The sequence below is a fragment of the Meriones unguiculatus genome, chromosome 21 (assembly GCF_030254825.1).
Source record: "Meriones unguiculatus strain TT.TT164.6M chromosome 21, Bangor_MerUng_6.1, whole genome shotgun sequence".
Lineage (NCBI taxonomy): Eukaryota > Metazoa > Chordata > Mammalia > Rodentia > Muridae > Meriones > Meriones unguiculatus.
In genome coordinates, this window is record NC_083368.1 from 21,576,943 (window position 1) to 21,599,734 (window position 22,792).

A 22,792-nucleotide genomic window follows, 5' to 3' on the forward strand; every position below is an offset into this window, starting at 1 on the left:
AAAATGAATTTGTGAGTAATTCCTTACCTCTTATCAACCTTAGCTTTTTTATTTGTATCTCATTTTTATTTAAAAGTTCATGTAGGTTTCAAGTTTCACTCTATAGTGTGTTAACATTTGTACTAGTATAGACTATATTTTTTTTCCTCCAAGCATTGCCTAAATTATGTTACAAGGGGGTCATCCATGAATACTGAATAGCTTTATTTTTAAATAATGACTTAAAATTTATTCTTTGGAAATTTCATACATTTTCCTATGTATTTTGATCACATACATCAATTAACTCTCTTCAACTGCCCTGGTGCTGCCAACTATGACTCTTCAGCTTCATGTCCTTGTTTTTTGTTCATTCATAACCTCCAAGCCAAATTCTGCTCATATACTCATGAGTATGGAACCATGCATATCCTAATGGCAGCCATATCTCCAAAGTGGGTAATACCCCTATGAAGTCATCACTGCCAATCACTCCTCCATCTAGAGTTGGAGGGACCACCCCAACCACTCCTGTTGAAAGTCTGACAGGCTTGTTTGATATTATGTAAGTCTTGTGAAGGTAACTACAGGTGTTGTAAGTTGATGTGTACCTTACCTGTGACATTGCTGGTCCAGTCCAGTGATTGCGTGGCTTTGCCCAGTCAGAGTCCAATCACTAGAATTGAAAATCCAAGTCAGAAAAGAGTTTCAACTGCAGAGAATGTGCAAGCAAATGCTTTAAAATTCTGGCTTTATCCAACAGAGAGGGAAATAGAATAGCAAACTCTGAACAAAAGCAGAACTTGGCTAAATTGACAAGAGTCTTAGATCATTTCAGTTGCTAGAACTTTTTAAAAGAACTTTAGTTCTTATACAGTACTTCTGTGTGAAATTCATGGCCATGAAAGTACACAGAATGGGAAAAAGATCTGCTTAAACATTTTTCTTAAAACTAATCAAGACGGAGGACCCTGATTAAAATGCTCAATCCCCATCCCGAAAGGCAAAGAGGATGGACATCAGAGGAAGAAGAAAACAGGAAACAAGTTAGGAACCTGCCACAGAGGGCCTCTGAAAGGCTCTGCCCTGCAGACTATCAAAGCAGATATTGAGACTTATACTGCCAACTGTTGGGCAGGGTGCATGGAATCTTATGTAAGAAGTGGGAAATAGTAAGATCTGGAGAGGACAGGAACTCCACAAGGAGAGCAACAGAACCACAAAATTTGAACACAGGGGTCTTTCCAGAGACTCATACTCCAACCAAGTACCATGCATGGAGATAACCTAGAACCCTTGCACAAATGTAGCCCATGACAGTTTAGTGTCCAAGTGGGTTACATAGTAATGGGAAGAGGGACTGCCTCTGACACAATCTGATTGGCCTGCTCTTTGATCACCTCCCCCTGAGGGGAGAGCAGTCTTACCAGGCCACAGAAGATGACAATGCAGCCACTCCTGATGAGATCTATAGACTAAGATCAGAAGGAAGGAGAGGGGGACTTCCACTATCAGTGGATTTGGGGAGGGGCATGCACGAAGAAGGGGGAGGGAACGTGGGATTAGGAGGGGAGGAAGGAGGGGTTTAGGGGGGGATACAAAGTTAATGAAGTGTAATTAATAGAAATTTTTTTAAAAAAAAGTTTTCTCAAGTCATTGCTCCAGCATAACCATGGAGCTTCTAAACTGTAGAGAAGTTTGATAGGCTCAAGAAAACACATGAGAAATATATCTATTTTTTTTCTGTGACTTTTAAATTTTTTCCTAAGTTTTACATATCTTAATAGATTCTCCAAGGAGAATTCCCAGTACTTTTGTTATTATATTCGGCCTATCCATAAAGTATAGTAGGATGATACTATTTGGACCCCGATACATAATAGTTCTTCGTACTCAATCTACACAGTGTCTTGTGGCTCAAATATCAATATCTGAGTTGCCATTTTTTTCTTTTTCTATTTATTTAGATTTTTCATTCTTCTATCATAGTTCATAATCTAGTAAGCTCAAAAAACATTATCATATTTTTATTTTCAGGCCTTTCTTAGTAGAAAATTTTAGACACTGCAAAAAATTTGAGATACTTTGATTTTATGACATCAAATAGCTTTTCTGTTTCCTTTTCACCCCTCCACTCTTTGAAATTTAAATAAATAGTCCACTTTCCCACTTTTCATTCTGTGAATTCCAAGTCTTTTAAAATCATCTAATGAATTTTAATGTACCCGTACATACAGAAAACCTATTAAGTGCAATTTGCTTGTGTTTTACTTCTCTGGTCATAATAGCAGATATTTGTTTAATATTATTTTTCCTCAGCTTCTAAGAGGTACATCTTAATTTTTCTAATATCTTCTTCGTCTTCTCGGTATATGCATTCAATTACCTCTTCAAACTTAAAAAGTGAGTAGTACCTTGTTTTGTATAATGCTATGTTGATGATCTTCATTTTAATCCAGCTTAATTTTAATATTTTTTTCATCTTACACACGAGGTGTGTGTGTGTACGTGTGCATATGCGTACATGCATGTTCACATGCGAATACATGTGTCTGTGCAGACCTTCATGTACTTATGTGCATATATGTGGGGAGGCCAGAAGCTCATGTTACATCCTTGCTCACTTTCCTCCTTGTTTCCTGACATGGTCTGTCAACAGAAATCACAACTCATTAATTTGGCTAGTATGTCTAGCCAGCTTACTCCAGAGATCTCCAGTCTCTACCTCCCAGGTGCCAGGAGTATAGACAGGCCTCTATTACCACTCATCATTTACTTGGCTGCTGGGGATTCTACATTCATCAATAGTGAACAAATCTGTGGGGCCACGTAAACTGTGGGAAGAAATTGAATGAATTAGATTCTGAAATAGGTACAGTTAAATGCATTTCCTAGTATTTGGATAAATATATTTTGAGATTTTTTTAATGTTATGCTTCTTTTGTCAAATGATTGCTAAATATACATGCTGGTGAGCTTTGAAGACAATGAGAATGTAGCACTTATCATAATAATTTTAATATTGTTCGAAGATGCCCAGGCATTCTTTCATAAGGTATATTTTTCTTTTAACAATTCTGAGTCATAGAGGTCGCAGAATGTTCTGGCTGCTAGTGATCTTATTCTATGCGTCTCATCAAAATATGTGTATTTTATAATATCCCTATAACATGATATTATCTTAAACATGTGCATAGAGTAATTATGAAGTACATAAATGCATTATCTTCAAAGTACTAAAAGTAATTCATGTAATTTATTCATTCACTGATACCCATCCATTTGCTTAAATGTGAGACTCTTTGAAATTCTAGATTAAATAAAAAATATTTTTAACTCCTACGTAATCAGCTACTGAACTCATAAAATGTAACACGGGTCTTTTCATTATCTTTCTTCCAGACCCACAGTTTAATGTTCAGATCATCTCAGCTTGGCTTCTGAACTATTTTCTTTGAGACTGTAACTTTTCTTTTCGTTCCACACAAAAGCTGAAGGGACGAAGGATACGATGTTAGCAGGAAGAAAAGGAACACATAGCTATCAGTGAACATGAAGAGAAAACTGCTTGGTAGATTAAATGCGAAATCAGCTGACACTAATACATTTAAAAATTTTAAGGGATTTAAAAGCACCAGATGGTTCAAATCTGGACAAAGATTGTAAGAACTTGGCACAACTGTCTCTTCTATAATCTATCAAAGAGAATGAGTCTTAACGTTAAAGCAGGGTAAGTTTCTTTAAGAGAAATTATAAGATGGGCACTGATATAAATGGAAATCATTTTATTGTTTTATAGGATTTTAGTCTTCAAACTTCCTTTACTAGATCGCAGAACAAGAAAATTATCCAGAAATTTATAAGACAATTGAATATCAGCGTAGAGCTGGACGTGAAGGAAGCCAGTCAAATTTAGGTGAAAAATCAAAGCTACTACAAATTTATGAAGATAAAAAGATAAATTTCATGTAACCTAGTTACAAAGTTGACATCGAGAGAAAAAAATGATAACATAAAGCTAGAATAGAACTGAGAACAAGTCCTGACAATCATTTTTATTGATCGAGAGTGATTTCCCCACTGCACATCTTTGTCAGTTTAACCAGGAGGTGTGCGTGCCAGCACTGCCTTGGTTGTCTCAGCACTAGATCCTCAGACGCAAGGCTCCCACCACGCTGCTTAATATCAATAATGTTTGATTTTGAAATTGCTCTAGTCTTCTCCATATATGACTGCACAAATTAGGCCTGCTACGTTTCCTCTCAACAGCTCTGAAAGCATTCTATATCCTTCTGTTCGGTTTCTCACGGTGATCTGTTTTCAACTTGTAAATCATGCCAACTACAAATCCTCAGTAAAAAGTAAATTTCTTGGATATATATTTTTTAATACCCCGCAATTGGATTTCCTGTGTTAGGCTGTGTTTAAGATGTCATTTCTCTTGTCAACAGTGCAGGTGGTAAGAGAACTAGAAATAAAGATATATCACCTTCATTTGACATAAATAGGTGTTTGGGGATTGTTGAATCGAAATTGAAGAGGCAAGGGGCAGAGAGAGTTTATTTGAGTGTGGGACTGCAGAATTCAAGGATTCACTAAGGTATTTTATGGATTACAAAGTAATAAAAATATTACATTTGCCCTTCAAAACTTCCTAAAGTTTTAAAGAATATTAATTTATAAATAAATGCCCCTCCAAATTCCCACATTACAGAAAATGGTAAATAAAAATGTAATTTTTCGTAGAGCCAATGGAAATTCATTTCTTTGTTTTTGTCTCTGGAGACCATTTAGGTCTGTCTGCAAGGCTAGAAAAATTTACAAAGGAAATAGTCTTCAAGTATTTAGAAATATCTTTTATATTCTGCCCAAAATGTTGCATTATTTTTCATTTTACCTGTTAATTTTGCACTAGGTTTATCCTTTTGGGATGACTCACTAACATCTCTGAAAAGGTCTTTTTTTTTTTCTGCTTTTATCATATACATTTGGATATTAGTGAAAAAAACATTTTTTAGAGAATAGAGGGGCTGTTGCCAACAAGCTATTCCTTGGAGTCCTCACTACACCAAATGTTGTTTGGCAATTTCTACTATTTTTCTCAGCCTAATTTACAAGAATGAAGAGTCAAGAAATCCAAGGAATATATGTTTAACATAAAGTTGTGAATCTGGTGCTTATTCTATGTTTGTTTGTTTGTTTGTTTGTTTTTTCCCCATGCAACAGCTTTACACATAAAGAAAGTGAAAAGGTTAGAAAAGGCTCGGGGAGCAGCACCTCTTCTGCCTACAGCAAAGGAAAAGGCTCTCATAAGGTGGAAGTTTTAGAACAGAGCCTGAGTGACAGTTTCAATTCGGGAACAATCTGGAGGACCGAACCTTCAGCTGAGGGGGGAAAAATGCATTTGTATCCTAAAGCAGGAATGTAGTCTGCCTGAAGACAGATCATTTTTATCTTTCATTGATCTATGAAATTTCATATTTCACTTGATTGCAGCATCCCATAGCTTAGCTTGTAAGGCTTTCTACATTTCAGATTTAAAGTTAATTCTCCACGGCCCTCTATGACACACTGTGTGCGTTAGTTCAGGCTTCTGCGAACTTTTATATGTTATTTTTCGGGATTCTTCATTTATTCGTTCTTGCCTGATAGGCTGTGGGCAACTAACCTAACTCCACTTCAAGCCCTGCTTCTTTGAGGAGGCAACATCTGAAGTTCTTTCTTCCCCCCATTCACAGAATGCTTTATCACTGTGTCATCATCGCACTAGCATTTGCTAGGCTGCTCCAAAACTGCTAATTTGCATGTCTGCTTTCATCATAGTGAGTTTCTTTTGAATATAAATGATATTAATTTATAATATCACCATAGTACTTACATAATATATAGAACAGGCAACAGTATTTACTGAATAAATCATTAAACACATTAAAGAAGTTCATAATGAATTAGTTAATATGGCATTTACCTTCAAAATATCTTCAATGATACATCTATCCTGGTTAGAAGCCAATATTCACTAGATTATTTATCATCATTTATCATCATTCAAAATAATAAAACATTAAAAAGTGATTGCTCATATTTGATGCAAATTATACTCGTGAAAATAGTAATTTCTACAACAATTCTTAATTCAACGACTCTTTTACAAAAGGATAGGTGTTTCTGTGTATTTCAATGTATCAGCATGAGAGAACTACTCATGAAAATCATGTTTTAATCTTTATTTTAATGGTTTGTTTCTTTCGTTTTAGGTTAGAGACACTGAATTAATGTTTGAACTGTTTATTCATTACATGTTCCAGAACACAAGTTCTTAAGTTGGAATCTGGGTGCTTTTCAACTACTAGGTGTGTGCCAGAAACTGAGTCCTGTATATAAGGATGGGAGAAGAAAGACTGTTGGTGTGCCAAAGGAGTTGTGAAAAGCAGCAGTGATTTGATATTTTAATTACTTCTTTTGTATTTTAAGATAATAATGTAATTATATCATTTCCTCTTACCCTTTCCTTCCTGAAAACCTCCGCTTTTTATCCCTTCTTGCTTTCTTTCAAATTCATGGCATCTTTTTCATTAATTGTTTTTATGCACATGGTCACGTGTGTGCGTGTATGTGTCTTGCTCAGTCCCTATAATGTCACTTGTATGTATGCTCTCAATCACTTCCTGTTAGTGATTTCATTTTAAGGAGCTTTCCCTCTGTTCTGTTTCCAGTGTCAAGCCCGAGCAAATCATGCATGTAAAGTGAGGAGAACCGGCTGATCATCTTTAAAAGTACTCTTCTATGTTTGTCATCGTACAAATTTATACCGGAAAAATGTCATAGCTACTGTCATAGTAAACGGAGCCAAGATCAAAGGAAAGGGACAAAAATAGATAAAGCTAATGTGTGCGTATGCCTAGCCATCTTTGCTTTTTTCTTGCGGATTTACTGAAGCTTGCACCATGTCTCTAGCCTTTCATTTATACCGGTGGTTCTCAACCTGCAGGTCACCAGCCCTTTGGAGGTCAAAGGACCCTTTTACAGGGGTTGACTAGGACTATCAGAAAACACAGATATTTACATTATGGTTCACAGCAGTAGTAAAGTTACAGTTATGAAGTTGCAATGAATATAATTTTCTGTTTGGGGTCACCACAATGAGAGAAACTGTATTAGAGGGTCTTGGCGTTGGGAAGGTTGAGAACCACTTATTTATACCTGTCCACGTGCACATGAGTAGTAGACACTTCTGAGAGACTCAATGGAAATGCTTCAGTGGAAAACTGAACTTCAAGATCATGAGTACTGAACAGGCTTTGATTATCTGCACTCATTTTATCCCTGTTCTCCACCTGCTTCACACCATGCAGTGCCCTGGCCATTATTTCCTTCATTTGCCATTTCCTCTGCCCAAAGTATTTTCTCCTCACATCATGATGCCCTGAGTGCTGCCTGCATGTACTCAAGAGAGGTCACAGAGTCCTTCTGAATCCAGTTTATCTAACACAGTCCCTACCTCCTCTTTCTCTTCTCTTCAGTCAGCAATACCAAGGTCCTGTCTTGGCTTGAGAGTGACCACTATGACTTTGTGGCTTCTGGTGCCTCCTGATATTCCTTCTGAGTCTTTAGCTCCCCAGTCTTTGCTTGGCCTCCTCCCCTTGTCTCTGTTGTCGTCTTCTCTCTTTACAAATACACGAGTCTTAAGATTAGAACACCTTTTGTCTCAAGGTCCTGAGCTGGCTACATCTGAATATCTCTGTTTGTGGTAGATAATATTTCTAATTAATACAGTTCCCTTTGCTGTTCACAAAATAATCCAAATCATTGTGATATACAAAGCACTGATCTTGTTGAGGAGAGTATTGTCTTTCTAACCTGGGCTTTGAAAAGAATAATATTGATTTTGGGAACAGTCTTAAGTAGGTTTTATTAGTAAAAACACAGTGTATCAAATCTAGGCTACTGAAGGGAAACAATGGCTACACCTATGGTCTAGATATTTTATAGTTTGCTCTGGATATGTGTTGAAGTAAATAGAAGACACAATCTCATTATAATTTTTCTTAACACCTTTTTCTCATGTGGAGGATTTATTTATTTTATTCATAATCTTTAAATAAAAAGATATGTATGGAGAGGCACAAGCAAAGAGGACTCTATTGTTGGGAACAATAATAGTGCCTTCCTTCTGAATGAATTCATTAGTTACTGATATGGAGCTATTGATCCCATGGAGAACTTTTGGCTATCATTATAAACAACATGTTCATAGGAGATAATAGCATAGTAGGCTCTCTTTAAAAAATTAACATGAGTTATAATTAGAAATGGACCAAAATGCCTGAAGGTAAGCCAATACACACATGTGGCCTACAGTCATCTTAAGTTGTACTTTATCTCATAACAAGTGTCCGAGGCAGCCAAATTCCAAGAGAAGTCTCTGGAGAGAGATCCAAAATTTCCTGTCAGAGAAATATGGGCAAAGAACAGAGCAAATGTTTGCTTGAGGAGCCCTTCGTGGAACAGAAATTCTGCAAAGGACAGAGGGTCAGTTCTGACTCCCACTGAATGAGACAGCTAATGAATGGAAGCTGGCACAATAGTCTTGGGATCTAGAATTCTTCAGGTTCCCTCAGTTTTCTTCCTCCACTCTGGGGCCTGCTGCAATCCAAAATAAAGTATGTAAACAAATGAGGAGAGAAAGAAAGATAACTTGGAAGTGGAGTCTCTCCTGCCCTAACTTTGTGCTACATCCTGCTTCTGGTGCATGACCAGTGAGGAGGTGCAGAGCCTCCATTGAAAGTTAGGCTTGGAGGTTTTATTACTGTCACTCTGGATATACCCACCAGTTTCAAGGCTGAAAAGTTTAAGTGAGTCAAATACCAGGGGTGTTTTTGTAATTCAGGACAGCCACAAGGATCTAATGTAGCTTTTACTGAGGGAGAGAATTACTCTACAGATCAGATTTCCAGGGCTGTAAAAAGAGAAAAGAAAATGAGTTCATTTTGCCAACTCTAGTCCTTCGGAATGCTATAACTATATATCCATAAATCAGATCTAAAAGTATAAATTTATTTATGCATGTATAATATGAATAAAGCAGGAGGTTTCTTCTATTTCATTTTCTTTTTAATATTGCTATTTCATTGCTCTCTCAATTATATTTACACATGTCTTCTGTCTAAATACTCTAGGTATAAACAAATAATTATAAAGTTTGTACAGTAAAAGTCTGCATCTACCTTTATAATTAGAGAAATTTTCATTTTACTTCAGCCCCACATGCAATGAGATAAATTTGATATTCTACCAAACTTGCATATAAATGTTTCTAAAACACAAATCATCTCAAATCACCAGGATCAGAATTAGACTTGAAAAATGTATTCAATAATGTGTTCAAAATGAGGTGGAATTAATTCTAATTGAATTCATAGAAGACTTGAAATTAGATGTAAATTTGTAATATTGGATTATAGTAGATATGAATTAGTATAGGGTTTGTATTCCGAAAAGCATACTTTGTTGCCATCTGAGAATCATTTAGCCAGAACATTAGAACAGGCCTTATTCAAGTCTTCCTCTTACTCCATCACCTAAATGTCATTGGATAATCTTTCCATTTCTAGTTAAAAACATTAAACACATTGCATATAAAGTAACTAAAATTTATATTTTACTGAAGGGTAAAACATCAATAAAATAAGAATTTTGCTACCAGTGATGGTTCATGACTGTTATCCCAGCACTGAGGAGTCAAAGGCAGGACTACCAAAAGTTTGAGGCCAGCCTGGTTGAAAAAAACTAGGCTTTCATCAGGAAATTGCAAATCAAAACTACCCAAGATTTCACTTTACACCCATCAGAATGGCTGAGATCAAAAACTTAAGAGATAACACATGCTGGAGAGGTTGTGGAGAAAGGGGAACCCTCCTCCACTGCTGGTGGGAATGTAAATTTGTACAACCACTCTGGAAAGCAATCGGGTGCTTTCTCAGACAACTAGGAATAGCTCTTCCTCAAGATCCAGCTATACCACTCCTAGGCATATACCCCAAAGAGTCTCAAGTACACAATAAGGACATTTGCTCAACCATGTTTGTAGCAGCCTTATTTGTAATAGCCAGAAGCTGGAAACAGCCCAGATGCCCCTCAGTGGAGGAATGGATGCACAAATTGTGGTATATCTACACAATGGAATATTATTCAAAAATAAAAAAAACAAGGAAATCATGAAATTTGCAGGTAAATGGTGGGATTTGGAAAAGATCATCCTGAGTGAGGTATCCCAGAGACAGAAAGACACACACAGTATATAGTCACTCATATAGACATATAATATAGGATAAACCTACTAAAATCTGTACACCTAAAGAAACTAATAAAGAGGGAGGATTCTTGCTAAAATGCTGTATTCCTTTCCAGAAAGGCAAAAAGGATGGACTTCAGAAGAAGAAGAAAAGAAGGAACAAGTCAGGAGCCTGACACAGAGGACCTCTGAAAATCTCTGCCTGCAAACTATCAATGCAGATGCTGAGACTTATGGGCAACATTTGGGCAGAGTGCAGGGAATCTTAGGAAAGAAGTGGGAAACAGTAAGATCTGGAGAGGACAGGAACTCCACAAGGAGAGCAACAGAACCAAAATATCTGAGCACAGGGGTCTTTCCTGAGACTGATGCTCCAACCAAGGACTATGCATGGAGATAACCTAAGACCCCTGCACAAATGTAGCCCATGGCAACTCAGTATCCAAGTGGGTTTCATTGTAATAGGAACAGGGACTGTCTCTGACATGAACTGATTGGCCTGTTTTTTAATACCTCACCCTGAGAGGGAAGCAGCATTACCAGGCCACAGAAAAAAATAATGCAGCCACTCCTGATGAGACCTACTTGACTAGGATTAGAAGGAAGGAAAAGAAGTCCTCCCCTATCAGTGGACTTGGGGAGGGGCTGGCATGCAGAGGGTGGAGGAAGGGAGGGATTGGGATGGGAGGAGGGAGGGAACCACAGGGGCGATACAAAGTGAATAAAGTGTAATGAATAAAGAATGTAAAAAAAAGAGAGAGAGAGAAAATGTAAAAAAAAAAAAGAAAAACTAGGCTTTTGACAAGTCAGGAAGATCTTGATGTAATATTCTTAACACTTGAGTATTTTAAGACCTTAGGATGTAACCTATAAAATATTGGATTTATAAGTGAAGGCTAGCAGCAATCTATACTTTCAGTATGCTAGCAATAAAGAAATATCATTTGGAAATGACATTGACAATCTACTCAAAAAATATCTTTGAGATTTTACAAATTGGTCCTATGCATGAAAAAGTAAATGTTTTCCAAAGAAGATTATCATTTTAAATGAGGTGTGTAAAGATATTTAGTATGTAAAAGTTACTATAATGATCTCATTTTCACTAATATAATTCATGAAATGAAGTATGCAGTCTGCTGCAATAGCTATCCATGAAAAATTAGGTTCTCAGACATAACGAAAATGAATAAGTATTGACATTCATCATTGCCCTAAAAGTATCGTCCGCCAAATTCACTGGTTTTAATTAAACAACATTCCAAGTTCAGGGTATCTTTAGACAGCTCCATTATCTTCATGGAGGATAGTCTACTCTTTCCTCTCCTTTATGGAGAGAATTTTATTTGCTAAGAATTGCAATGTTTTAAGCAATGTCTTCCCTTTGGCTTTCATGCCAACAGAGGTGGGCAAGGAGCTGAATGGAGGCAATGAAACACAGACTCAATAGGGATTTCTATGGATGCTTTTTCTCATCTTATACAGAGTCCTCTTTTGTTCCTTTCTCTGTCTCTAGCTCTGAGTGGAGGCTCAAGAAGGAGCTGTTGTGTGGTTTTGAAGAATACATGCATGAAGATAAAGTTTGGTCTAGAAGAAGGAGGAAGAAGAAAGACAAAGGGAGCCAAACTCTCTTTCTCTACTCCTCGTGCTTAAAAGTTAATCATTATAAAGTTAAGCTACAGAGCTGGACTTCTAGTTCATGAACATAAATGCATTACAGTTCAAGCTATGTCCATTAAATCAGGAAACAGTCCATTTGAGTGAATTGATTTGAAGGCTGCACAGACACCTAATGCTGCCCATCAAGTTGCAGAAAAAAAATCAGAGTGATTTGTTTTATTTTGGTATAGTTGACCCTTTATGGCGTTTTAATTTCTAGTCTTTAAAGAAAATGTTAATACTTCAATTTTTAATAATCCAATGAATTCCATTATTTTCTCATATACATATGCTTCTTAAATATGATATGGTGATTTATTTATTTTAAATATAAGGTGATGAGAGACTGGATTTTGTGTGGTTCTCTTTACCAGATGATGAAATATCCCATTGAAGACAGATTTCCTTACAGAGTCAAGTCTTGTCCTTTTCACTGCTTCACTATCGTTAAAAACCACATTATGTAGAAAACTTCAAATTAGAGAGGGGGAGTGATATAACTATTTCACAAATAAGAAAATTAAGTCCTTATATTGCTTTCTTTCTTTCTTTTCAATTAAATTTTTATGTTAATTACAGTTTATTTACTTTGTATCCCAGCTGTAGCCCCCTTCATCATTCCTTCCCAATCCCACTCTCCCTCCCTCATCTCCTCCCTGCCCCTCTCTAAGTCCACTGATAAAGGAGGTCCTCCTCCCCTTCTATCTGACCCTAGTTTATCAGGTCTCATCAGGACTGGCTGAAATGTCCTCCTAGCCTAGCAAAGCTGCTCCTTCCTTAGGGGGAAGGAGAGGTCAAAGAGCCACCAGTGAGTTCATGTCAGAGAACGTCCCTGTTCCCCTTACTAAGTAACCTACTTGGATACTGAGCTGCCACGGGCTACATCTGAGCAGGGGTCCAAGGTCATTGTTGATGCAGATTTTTTTTTTTTTTTTTTGAGAATGAAAATGGTCACTTTAAATAAACATCATTAAATCTGTGGTCAGAATGCTCTTCTTCATCCATGCTTTAAATTGAAGAATAAAATTCACTAAGTCAAAGAAATCCTCAAAAAAGAAGGAAAGTAGCTGCCATTAGCATTTGAAAACTGTTTCTAAACACTCAGTGTTCAGAGAGGCCCTTACATGCTTCACTTCTCAAATGTGAGCAGTTACTTTGAGTCTGCCAGTCAACATTTCACACCTAGTACAGAGAGCACATTTTGATAACTAAAATTTAAATACCCATTACTTCTCAAGATAAATTTACTTTTAATGGTAGCTAGGAACATTGCCTTCTTAGATTTTATTATTCTCTATACTCACTGTCACCAGGCAGTGATGTAATTTAGTGGTCTGTTAATATGAGGACAGGGTTTGGGCAGAGTGGTGCATGAAAGCATGTAATGTGGAGTCAATGTTTGGGAAATAGAGAAGTGTGCCAAATACTCCTTAAAGAGAGGGAAAGAAAAGAAAAAGGTTTTAAACAAAGAGAGTCCGCATACTCTAGATAAACCACTACACTGGAAGACAGTGAGCCAAACAGAAGACTAAGACCCTTTCTTTCTGTGAGGATGTCGGCCCAGCTGCTCTGAAGGCTCTGTTTGCGCTTCACCGTCTGCTCTAAGATAAGGCTTCCATCAACAGTGAGAGGCACCTGCGGGAACCCGTGTTCCTTTAGTAGGATCAAGCGATCCTGCTCCAAGGATGAACACACAGAACACTGCGCAAGCAGACAAATAACACCTCTTTGGACTAGAAAGGACAGAAGCAAAGTGACCTATGGAAGAGATTCACTGTTTTGGGAGAGGGGCTAACTACTTTAAGACGCTTCTTGAAATTATTGTAAGATGAAGAGCACATATCCAGATGAAGAGCACATATACGGAGCAAATAAATTTAATTAAAATTATTTTATAATATACATGTCCCCAGAAACTTTTTGTCATGTTATGAATAAAAGAAAAAAATGACCTTGCTAAGATAGGCACTACAAATTATGAATGCTACTTAGAGGATAGAAAAAAACAACAACAAAAAACTAAAGAAAAATTGAGAATGTTTTTAATATTAAACTTTTAAGATAATTGTTTTGGCACACCTGCAGTCCTAGTACTTGGGGACTAATGCAGGAGTATTATGAATTCCAGCTTAACCATAGTTGCAATTATAGCATATACAGATAAAGCACTCAGTTAAAAATCCAGATAAATGAAATTAAGGCTCTGTGATACTATAAATAGGAGATAACAGAAAATTTCTCCTATACATTCATCTTTCCATTCTTTCTGTGGTGAAAAGGTGGGATGTGGGTGGCAATTGAATTTTCTTTATTTTGATATGTAAGTATTCCTTAACCATGGCATTGACAAAGAAACCCTGAGAAATTGGCTCAAAGGCGTTATCCAAATGGTCAATGACAACCAATTTAAACTGAGAAATAAAAATGGAAAATATGAGCCAGGCATGCTGGCGAATGCCTGTATGCACTTGGGAAAGCAAAGGCAGGTGGATTTTTGTCAGTTTGAGGCCAGCCTAGTCTACCAAGTGACTATAGCCTACAGCCAAAGCTACACAGAGAAATCCTGTCCCATAAAACCAAAAAAGGAAGTTATGAATAATTATTTGCAATGAGCAAATCCAATTATTTTTGTATAAATATTACTATAATTCAGGAGTATCACTTAAAACAGACTATATTTAGTTATAAAACTACCCCACACATCTAAACTACCTTCTATGTCCTATGTTAATTTATGAAAGAACTGTGGTTGTGTCAGTTGGGTTAGCTAAACTCATAAAATGGGGTTAGAAATTTTAATTCCTCAAATACTTAAAGCTAAAAAGTTATATAATCATGAATATTATTAAATAATATGACATAAGCCTAGAGCGAATTTTCAAATATTTTCTTCTATTAAGGCTTTCATTGAATAAAACAAGAAAAAGCATATTATACATTGTAAAATACCAAACACCAAGATGAATGTGAAATAGCAGAAAAGTTAACAACTTAATGAGTAGTTGGTAGTTTCTACAATTAGCAATTAAGCTTTCAATATCAACAAGCAAACAATATCAAAAATAATTACCAAACAATTCAACAATATATTCTTTCATAAATACAATCTTTTAAATTATTTTTATATTAATTAGAATTTATTCACTTTGTATCCCAGCTGTAGCTCCCTCCCTCATTCCCTCCCATTCCCACCCTCCCTTTCTCATCTCCTCCCATTCCTCTCTCCAAGTCCACTGATAGGAGAGGTCCTCCTCCTCTTAAAAAACTATTTGAGATTGTAATTTAATTTCAACCTCTTTTCCTTCCCTGTTCTCCCTTCAAGCTTTCCCATACACTGCTCCTCTCTGTCCTTCAAATTCACGGCCTCTTTTAGCTTTTCTTTGTGTGTGTGTGTTTGGTGTTTGTTTGTTTATTTCTGTCTTTGGAGGGAGGATCTCTCCAGAACCAGATTGGCTTCAGAATCATACTTGTTTTGTTTGTTTGTTTTGTCTTTTGCAAGATTTCCAATACTAGGTATGTATTCCTTCTAGTGATGTGCATTAAGTCAACTAGAAAGTATTTGGTTGCCACTAAAACAACCATGCCACTATTGACCCCATGGCTTCAGTTTGCCTGACAGGTCAATATTATGAAGGGTAAAGCCTGGATTTATTTAAAAACTCCAGGCCATTGTTTATCCTAGCCACAAAATAATAAACATTAATGCAATCGAGGGCAAGTGTTTCACAATATAATGCATCCCTTAATTTTCTAAATACCTCTCTTCACTGCCTGTAGTCAATGGATGCAGTTATGCCTCAGAAAAAAAACTTAATGATAGTATAATTCATTTCTATAAGTACTGATAGACCTGATGAACAGTTAACAATAGAAATCAAGAACAAACTGAGAAAAAAGGAGTTTAATGGTCAAACTGAAAGAGGGGGAACATAGAATTAATACAGGATAACAGACTGAATGGAGGAACTCATATGGTCCTTAGAATCAAATGATCTGGAAATGACACTTAACTTTCTCTCATACTACTTTTCAAATATTTATCCTTGTAGCTTGCGCATAACAAACTCAGTGAAAAATCTACAGCTCCTCAGCATGGTATATAGAGAGAAGTCAACAGTCTCAGCAAGATTGAAATGTCAAAAATTAACTTATTATGTAAAAATTTACCACTCCCAACATGATATGGTTTTGGACTATCAGGCATGGAATAGAAAACCTAAAACAAAAAACAAACCAAACAAAAAAAGAAAAAAAAAACTGATAAAGGAGGAAGAAGAAGAAGAAAGAAGAACAAGGTAAAGAGAAAGGAAAGAAGAAAAGGAAAATTGCAGTGGAGCCAAGAATACCCTTTGGTGAGTGGTTCATTAATAAGAAGCTTGGTTCATGCTTAATGTAACTTATGGGCTATGGGTGAAGAGCTGTTGCTATCAAGTTAGGTTCCTTAGTATTAGTGGATGATGGTACAGCTGAAGGCTGGATGCAGCCAAGACAATGGCACAAAGCAAGCAATTACATATAAAAATAAAAGCATGTTTTCTTTTCTACATCCATTGTAGTTCTCAAATAATCACACAGAGACCTGTTACATGTATTAATAACCTTCAAAGCATTTTAGCTGGGCAGATACTCCTCTTTTCTAGCCCATCTATGGTGGTCTGGACTATTCCCCAGCCATGTGCTCAGTTACCTGCCACCTAACTGGTCTTGCCCTGGCTGCTCCTGTTCCATATTTGTCTTCATGGTGACCTCCTCCTCCTGCTCTATCTTCATCACTCTCTTCTCCACCTGGGACCCCATTCCTGGGATCAGAGGTTATACCTCTCCTCTCCTCTGCTTTCCTGGCCAGCTATTAGCTGTTCAGCTCTTTATTAACCAATCAAAGATAACAGAATTCAATTTTTGCACAACTTTGAGACAGAATGTTTTTCAATAGTAATGACAATGCCCATGTCTGGACTGCAATCAGATCTCTGGGCACAGAAATCAGCATCTGAATAACAGTACACAAAACCATTGCCCAACATCTATAGACGTGGTATCAAGTTGCCTTCTACTTCAAGGATCAGTGGTTATAGCTATTAGGACCTGCTGTTCTGAGACATAAGGTAGATAAGCAGTATCTATGAAGGAGAAAGAGACAGAGATGTGATGAACATAAGTGTATTACAAACTGCAAATTTGGGAAGTTGTAATTCTCAATTTAATTTCCATACATGTCACATCTTAAACTCATACTTCAGTCACCTTGACAAAATATCTGTGATGACACCTGATGTATATAAAATAGACATTCCTCTGATTGTTTTCCACAAAGACCTGGGTAATTAAACATGAGAGAATAGAAAAAGCATAGGCATTTCTAGAAAAGTTTAGATAAAAGATGTTAGTATCTCATCAGGACTGCCTGGATCTTCTTCCTCTGTGTAAAATATAAAATAACAATAAAATAAAAAAGATGTTAGTGTCATGGAATCCAAAATACCATCATGGTTCTCTGGTTAAATAAGAGAATATGTGGAGGTTGGCCCAAGTCCATTTCACATTGCATCTAAGCATATTAATAACCAGTTATATTTTAGTCTCCATGTGAATGATTGTAAGACAAATAGTTATCATCAGGCAGAACCCACATACTATGAATGGCCTGAGGAATAAAAGCCATTAAAGCCTCAAGAGCTAAGTGGGAAATAAAGAAATCACACTCATAACCTGAGCAAAATTATAACTCAGACACAATTCTGAGTCATGAAACACTGTGATCAGTGCTAATAATAGCATCAAATATGCAAAGGTTAAAGGGCTGTTGGTCAGCAGCACATTCTCATTTGATTCACAAAGGTTCACTCTGTAAAGTATATTGTATCATAGCTAATTACAGTATATTACTGTGAATTTGTCCAAGAGGCAGTCCCAAAACCAGATTCACAGCTGCTGCCTATTATCATCTGCTACAAAAGCTGTTATTGGGATTATCATTTTGTTAAATAACAATAGCACAGCCTTTGGCCTTTGTTATAGGCCTTCTGATCATGCAGGTACACTCTTTACCCAATTCTTATCAATAATGAAGTTCAGTTCAGCTTTTATTCACAAGATAGCAACTTCAGTAACCATGACTCCTCAAGGACATGCCGATGGTCCTGATCTCTGTTGCTGCAGAGGGAATAAATAAATTGATAATCTCGAGAATTCACAGACTATAAAAGTAGACCAGAAATCACCATAGTTTGCTTGATGAACAGGAATTGGGAATTTTGGTATACATTCCAGGGCAACAAGCATCAGAAGTTTAGTGATGAACCCCATCACTACAAGTGCACCGAGACTTTGGGAATCCCAAGCCCTAGGTGATCAACAATTGAGTCATGCATTTCAGCAGAGCTAGTGAAGATAGGACTTGCTGCAGGGGAAGAGTTACTGTTAGTCTCTGAAAATTTTCTTGGGTTGTAAAGGAAGAGAATACAACTCTGTAAAAAACAAAACAAACAAACAGACAAACAAAAACCCAAATAGCAACAAAACCAAGTCTCATGTGAACAAACAGTCCTGCCATGATATGCAGATCTAGAAGACAGTGACCTGGCTATAACATGCTAAATGACTGTGCTGCTGGAATTTCCTTCCTGGGTTGGGTTTTGCCAAAGCCATTGTTCCATAAGTAAATCACATGAGCTCTGCTTTATCATACAGTTGCCACACTGGGGAGAAGAAATGAAGGACTCGTATCTTGAGGAGGAGGCAAGTCTTGTTTAAGCAAGTCATTCAGATCATCCCAAGGTGAAATATATTTTTTTAATTTATTATTTTATTTTCACTAATTACAGTTTATTCACTTTGTTTCCCAGCTGTAAGCCACCTCCACCATCCCCTCCCAGTCCCACCCTCCCTCCTTCTTCTTCTTCTATGCTCCTCCCCCAGTCCACTAATTCCTCTTCCCCTTCCCTCTGATCCTAGTCTATCAGGTCTCATCAGGAGTGGCTTCTTTGTCTTCCTCTATGGACTGGTATGGCTGCTCCCCCCTCAGGTAGAGGTGTTCAAAGATCCAGCCACTGAGTTCATGTCAGAGACAGTCCCTGTTCCTGTTATTGGTGAACCCTCTTGGACACTGAGCTGCTATGGGCTACTTCTGTCATTTTGATTTGCATTTCCCTGATGACTAAGGATGTTGAACATTTCTTTAAGTGTTTCTCTGCCATTCGATGTTCCTCTATTGAGAATTCTCTGTTTAGCTCTGTACTCCATTTTTTAATTGGGTTACTTGATTTGTTGCTGTTTAACTTCTTAAGTTCTTTACATATTCTGGATATTAGCCCTCTGTCAGATATAGGGTTGGTGAAGATCCAAAGCGAACTCTTTTACCAGGTTAAAAAGCTAGCCCTCAACAAATGGCTCAGATTCCCTCTCTCCTCTTGCTCTCTCTCCCTCTTACAGTTTTGCTTTCACTTTGTCTATTACTCTCTAATATGCAAAACTGTGTTGAATATATTTCTGTTTTTGGATGTATTTTCAAAATATGACACATCTTTTTTCCTTTTTTCTTTCTGTAAAATTATTTTTTCCTTGCATGCCTATCTAATTCCCATCTTAACCCATACATATGGATCTACACTTTAATGCTTACTGTATGTCCTTTTTCTTGTCTGTTAATCATTTCTTCTGATGAATTCTTAAGTAACCATTATAAAATGAACAAACATGTATTTATTTACAAGTACAAGCTACTTTATATTTTAAATACTTTTGTAAATATTGTTCTCCATATTTTCTCAAAAGTCTTATCAGACAATTTTAATATACAGGCACCTTGGAGATGTGCTTCTATTGACTATTTATAAACACTTGACTGTTCTATTTTCCTGCTTCTTTGCATATCTGGGCTTTGTGGATAATTTGTGTGGAAGCTGCAAGTTTTGCTGAATATCTCATTATGTGCATTTTACTCTGAGGCAATTAAATTGCTGTGGATCCTTAAAATAATAGGTGTTATGTTTTTCTGGGCACATGTATGTTCACTGTAACATGTGGTCACTGTTCCTAGAACAGAGTCCTCGGTTTTGTGATTTCGGTTCTATACAGCCTCTGGAAAGCATCATTTGCCTTTCTACGATTCTGCATGTTTTTGTTACTTAATGTAAATGAAGGCATATAATACCTGTTCTGTGTAACGGGCTTGTTTATTTACTATAATGTTCAGAAAGTCCGCCTACGTTGTCACATATTACAGATGAACTTCTTTTAAAAAAAAAATGTGAAGTTACTTCCGTTGAGTCCTCGCTGCCCGAGCCCAGTCCTCGGTCTCCTCACATTACAGCTGCACTTCTGAAGTGGTTTCTCAATGTCTCAGCCTGCTGGCCTTCAGTCCTTTTTGTTCCTCATAGCCTCATTGTGGACTTGAGCATCTTCAAAACTGGCCAAGAACCTGGGAGACAGTTACGCAGATGTCATTGGCTTCTCTTGCTGCCACTTTCTGCCTTGTTGCTCCTCTCACACACTTGCCATTTCAGCAGCTTCACATACAAATCTGCATTTTCTCTGCCAAGAAAGGCTTCTACTATTTTCCTCTGTTGCCTTATAAAATACCTTCAAATATCTTCAATGGGAATGCACGAATGAGTGTGGAAGTAATTTGACACCTTCTCTTCCCCTTAAGGTTGTAGGACTTAACTCGTTGCTATCCAATTACTGTAAGTAGTTGAATTGCACATATTGGTCATTTCTTTTTCAAAACCATAACAAAGGAATTCTCCTCCCAACTTTTCAATTTTAACACCCAAGAATATTTTACATTTGTTTCTTTCAGTGGGACATACTCAAAGCCCATAAAAAAAGATTGCTGTTTTGTGTTTTCTTAACTTTATTAGTGGCCTTGATGGTGTAAATTTTGTTGTCTTACATTTTTTCGTCAGCATTGTATATTTTCATATTATTATTTCATATATATATATAACTAATTTGTTTCTTTTCCTGCTATTATTCTATAATAAAGAAAAACACATGTATTATGTATTCATATATTAGTATTTAATGTCAGAATTATTACTGTTAGTTACTTCAATAAACAACGCTGTGGTCAATATCCTTAATGCATGTTCTTATGTTTTGCTCATTGGTAATAAAATCAGGTTACTTTATATGCTTATTTAGCATTTTTATTTATCCTCTGTTATTTCTCTTCTTTGGTTATCTACATTACTTTGGGGTAAGGTGTTAGGGGAATTTTCAGCATTTAGTGATTGTATTTAATCTCAGTCTAGAGAGTGAGATGGGCTGAGTGATTTCTACGTTAAGGGTTGATTCCCAGAGATGAGGAGTAATGCTTTAAGACAACCTATAGTAATCATTCCTCACTGGAAAACGTCTTGGCTTAGTAAAGCATTTTGTTCTCTTGTTCTACTCTGGGGACATCTGATCTAGAGGCTCCTGGCACAAAGGTATCTAGGCTTGACTCCTTTTCATCATGGCTTGTCCTCCTCCTCAGCCCTGTTTCCTCCCCTTGCCTTTCTGGAGGAGTTTTCTAACAAATACTGCACAATAACCTCTTACTCACCAATCTCCTTTTCAGCTTTGTCAGGAGCGAACTTGAATGGATTACGCTTATTACGTACGTGAAAATCTTTACTTTTGTTGTTCAGTTCTTTTACTAATCTTTGCGTGTGTTCATGTGCACGTGTGTGTGCACAGTTGCCAGGGCACGTGTGTGGAGGCCAGAGCATGACCTCAAATTCCACAGTATGTAAGGCAGATCGTCTCTTGTTTGCTGCCGTACGCACCAGGCTGGCTGGGAGGAGTTTCCAGGAATTCTGTCTCTACCATCTATCCCCCTCCCTTGGGGTGTACTCGCATGATGGACACAGTCTACCCCCTGTCTTGTTTTGTGTCCATTCTGGGAACCTAAACTCAGATCCTTGTACACTTGTACCAAACACACTGTATTCACTGCGCTTCCTTCCTAGCCCTGGTTAATTTACACTTTTGTTTTGACCTTTTAATCTTGCTACAGTAAAAGATACCCTTGGATAGCTTAAATGATTTGTTTTCAGATTTGAGATTGTTTTTTTTTTTTTTTAATGTAGTCATTGTTAATTTTTGTTAACCGCATATGCTAGAGGTCCAGTTTTATTTTTCTTTGCAAGACAAATCACTTTTCTAACCTCATTTTCTTGAGTTATTACTTAAAAAGCAACCTGCTTCAGTTCCTATCCTTCCATTCATTCAGTCAATTAGTCTGTCCCTGAACCAGTAACACACTGATCATTTTATCATATAATGCTATATATGTCTTAATGAGTGTTGAAAATTAGCGATGCATGGAGTTATCATTTATACAAACTACAATTAACTTGTCAAGCTCCTCCCCAAACATAGCTGTTTTGTTGAATGGAATAAAAATGAGTTTATAAGTTGAGCTAAGGTCAATTAAACTCTTTCATCTCTTCGTCATATTATTCATAAGAAGATTATGCCTTTCAATTAATTTGAATCTGATTTGAATTCTTCAAGATAAGTCTGAAAATATTCCACATACTTCTCAGGAAATCTTTGCTAGATTAATTTCTACCAATGCAATTGGTAGCTTTGTTGTTATCTTAAATGACATCTACTTTCCATTTCATTTTCTGGTTACTTATTGCCAAACGAGAGACCTCGTTGAATATATTTGAATGATGATTTTTTTTAAACTGGAAGATAAGTTTTAAGAAGTCTCTCAGAAAGCATGAACAAAGAAAAATAAAAAGTAGAAAGACAGGAAAGAAAGAAAAATATATGGAGAATGATGTTAGAAACTGAGACACCTTTCCAAAAGAGGAGACAAAGAATAGGACAAAATATTTAAAAAAAAAAAACATTGTTGATTATTTG

General features: G+C 36.7%; 1 long non-coding RNA gene across 4 annotated transcripts in view; it reads left to right on the forward strand.

Annotated features, from left to right (window-relative positions):
- LOC132649754 (uncharacterized) overlaps nucleotides 1-21,042 on the forward strand; it is a 36,162-nt gene extending 15,120 nt beyond the window's left edge. For 2 of the 4 annotated variants that reach the window (XR_009588283.1, XR_009588286.1), the window contains one exon: nucleotides 11,790-12,838. This is a non-coding gene — a long non-coding RNA (uncharacterized LOC132649754). The other 2 variants (XR_009588284.1, XR_009588285.1) reach the window with 2 other exon arrangements.
- Nucleotides 21,043-22,792: the final 1,750 nt, after the last annotated feature.